Below are 3,656 nucleotides of genomic sequence, written 5' to 3'. Positions count from 1 at the left end.
TCATTGTAATTACTTATGATAGAATGAGGAATGTACCCAAGAATTGGTTGTTGGATTGTTTGGGATTCTGTGCCTTGATATCTAGTGTGTATGAGTGTATGAATTCCTTTACCGGGCTTCGGTTAGAACTAGGTGGTGGAGTTTTTCTTTTTAAAGTTACTGACTTTAAGGGTATTGTCAACAAGAATATGTTGCAACACAGGAACGTGGTGGTAATGTATTAACTGACTTGTCAGAGTTAGATGAATATCTTGGCGAGACGTACAGAGGTTGTCTAAATTCACTAGACATCCTAAACTATTGGAAGAACCATGAACAACAATATCCAGTACTTTCAAGAATGGCAGGGGATATTTTGTCAATTCCTATTTCAACCGTCGCATCGGAGTCTGCATTTAGCGTTGGAGGAAGGGTGATTGATCGATTTCGCAGTTCCTTATTACCTGAAAATGCTGAGGCGTTAATAACAACTCGTGATTGGGAATATGGAATTGGTAAGTAAATCAATAATATTTTATTTAGTTGAGTGTCTAAATCTTATCTATAACATTGGTTGTTTTATTATGATCCATATAGGAAAACAAGATATGGATGAGGACAATGTGATCGTTGAAGAAGATATATTAGGATTTGAACCTGACGCAGTGGAGGATGGGGCAGTGGAGGATGTGGAGGAAGTAAGTTCTTATGCGTCTAGTTAGTATGCGTACTTCTTAAATATAAAGCGGGGTAATTATGCAAATTCCATGTTTTTGACTTGAATCTTTTTTTTGTTTGGTTTATTTTTTCTTGAAATTACAGATTCATATTGAATAGTTGGAGCAACTCAAAGATAAACATGGAATATGAGAATGTTTTTTGGACAGACAGTTATTTATCACTTACCAGTATCTCCAAATATTGCATAGAAAAGAGATTGGAGATGTTTTTTTGATAGTTAACACTTTTTTTGATTAACCACACAATATATATTTTGTGCAGGAAGTGGTTATTAATATTGTCGCACTTGGTGATACAAATTAGAAACAATGGTATCTACAGTCTCGGTCTCGGAAGTTTATTTTCATTATTTATCAATTATCATCATGAACTGATGAAGTACTGTGTAACTGTAACTAAAGTACTTAAGTACTAAAGTAAACTACTAATGACTAGTATGAATGTATGATACTATGATAGTATCTGTGTCTGTGTTTCTTTAAGAAGACTAATTTGTTTAGTTTTGCAATTTTGAGTTTTTGAGTTGATATACCAAATGAATTGGATGAATGTTAGACACTTAGGTTGTAGCTTGTAGGAAAGGAAATTTAGATGGCCTGAATGTGGAAGGAAATAGCCCAGAAATCGATTTCTGGCGAGTTGACTCAACAAAAACCAGGTAACCCGTGAGCACCCGTGAACCCGCGAGCTTTACCCGGGACGGGTACGGGTGGGATAAATGACCACCCGTGAAGAATTTCAACCCGCGAGCTCAGGCTTGTATTAAACCGTAACCCGCGGGTTGGTCACAAGCCAGACCCGTCCCGCCCGTTTGCCAGCTCTAGTGTCTAGGCAGGTTTTTAATGGTTTGAAAAAAGTACTGACCAGAGAAATGATTCCACGTGGATGAGGTAAGTTAACAGTGAAAACAAAACTTCAGCTGGGTTGCTTTGGTTTTTTAGCCCACCAGCAACCAAATGCTAGCTTCACATGTTTTATGCGGAGTTTTGTAATGTATGTTTGTCCATTAAATCTGTAGGACCTAAACGATGAACTGAACAAACTGAATGCCGGAGTAAACACAATGACGGTATATAAATACATTATGCTTAGATATATGGTGCAGCTACTTTTATGTAAAAATAGGAAGGTATCAACTAAAGTGGATCCTAAACGAAAAGACAGTCCCCGAGTATATCAAAGTTAAACCGCAAATCTGGGAAGAAAAAACCTTTTCCCAAATGCGATTAGTATTTTTGAGTATTGTATTTTATAAATGTTCATCGTTAAAACACCAACAACGGTTTCGTGGTGTAGTTGGTTATCACGTCAGTCTAACACACTGAAGGTCTCCAGTTCAAACCTGGGCGAAGCCAATTTATTTTTTACAATTAATATTGCCCAAACTTGATAGTTGTGCTTGTGTTATATGTAGCTCAGATTCCTACTTTTATCCCAAGTTATAGCTTCGGGGATAGTCAGCTCTCAGTTTGTTCTGGATTTTATGTCAGACAATCGGAGATTTTGTAACCTTTGCCAATTTATTTTTTGCAATTAATATTGCCAAGATATTATCTTCAAGCAAGCAGATGAAATTTCATCAGTTCCATCTTAAATATCATATAATTCTGATTAATTAATTCATAATGATAACGATTAATTAATTGATAATGATAACGTTTTAAAGTTTCAGGTGGTTGCGATTACATGTTTAATTTTTCCCAAACTTGATAGTTGTGCTTGTGTTATATGTAGCTCAGATTCCTACTTTTATCCCAAGTTATAGCTTCCGGGATAGTCAGCTCTCAGTTTGTTCCGGATTCTATGTCAGACAATCGGAGATTTTGCAACCTTTGCCAATTTATTTTTTGCAATTAATATTGCCAAGATATTATCTTCAAGCAAGCAGATGAAATTTCATCAGTTCCGTCTTAAATATCACATAATTCTGATTAATTAATTGATAATGATTAATTAATTGATAATGATAACGTTTTAAAGATTCAGGTGGTTGGGATTACATGTTTAATTTTGCCCAAACTTGATAGTTGTGCTTGTGTTATATGTAGCTCAGATTCCTACTTTTATCCCAAGTTATAGCTTCCGGGATAGTCAGCTCTCAGTTTGTTCCGGATTCTATGTCACACAATCGGAGATTTTCCAACCTTTGTATTTTTTTTATAGAAAAAGAGGTAACCCTCATATTACGGATAGAAATGAACCATAATATCCATAGTTTGAGGTTTGATAAGCCATTACATCTTGATTCCAGTTCTGTATATTTAGATAAGTTAGAATCGCCCATAAATCATTTTCTTACCAGTTATGTTTGATCTCATAACTAAAGTAAATGATTGAACTAGAAAATTTATATCAAATTTTTTGTTGTTGCGGAAATCTGCATTACCTTTGTACCTTTTTCTCTCTTGCATTCGCGTACTTTTCTATAAGCAACAATAGAGTAGGTGCTGAATCGCTTCTGAAACTAGTGGTGTGTCCACTCAATTATGTGGCCCATTTTAAAGCTGTCTCAGCTCCTTCCTTTTCTAGTTGATCTCTGGTTGTTGTTGTAGAGTGTATCCCTCTTGCTTCTTTGATAGGCCTTGTATAATCATATAAAATCAGCCCAATTCCAGAGTTTGCATTACATTTCATCATAGTTAGTGCTATGTTGATCTTTATGTTCAGTCGTCCTGTTTGTTCTTACATCTATTGTTTTGTCACTTTCAGAGTTTCATTTTTGAAGGGATTATAAAGCAGAGATTGCATTATGCTATAATCAGCGTTGTTCACTGTCAAGTAACTGTTTAAGTATTTTACAATGTTATTAGCTATATTGACACTGTTTTGGTTTTCATTCTTAAAAGTTATGTTACATCTCGCTTTCCAAATATGCCATATGATAACACTACAAAACACTTGCCAATCTACCCCATACCCACCTCTATCAGGATTTT

General features: G+C 35.3%; 1 non-coding gene across 1 annotated transcript; it reads left to right on the top strand.

Moving 5' to 3' along the window:
- Positions 1-2,001: 2,001 nt before the first annotated feature.
- On the top strand, positions 2,002-2,075 carry TRNAV-AAC. The gene has a single exon. It is a non-coding gene; the product is annotated as a tRNA-Val (tRNA).
- The last annotated feature ends 1,581 nt before the right edge of the window (positions 2,076-3,656 follow it).

This window comes from Papaver somniferum, chromosome 4, assembly GCF_003573695.1.
Source record: "Papaver somniferum cultivar HN1 chromosome 4, ASM357369v1, whole genome shotgun sequence".
Lineage (NCBI taxonomy): Eukaryota > Viridiplantae > Streptophyta > Magnoliopsida > Ranunculales > Papaveraceae > Papaver > Papaver somniferum.
The sequence above is the reverse complement of the archived record's forward strand: the minus strand, read 5'-3'. Positions and strand labels throughout refer to the sequence as shown.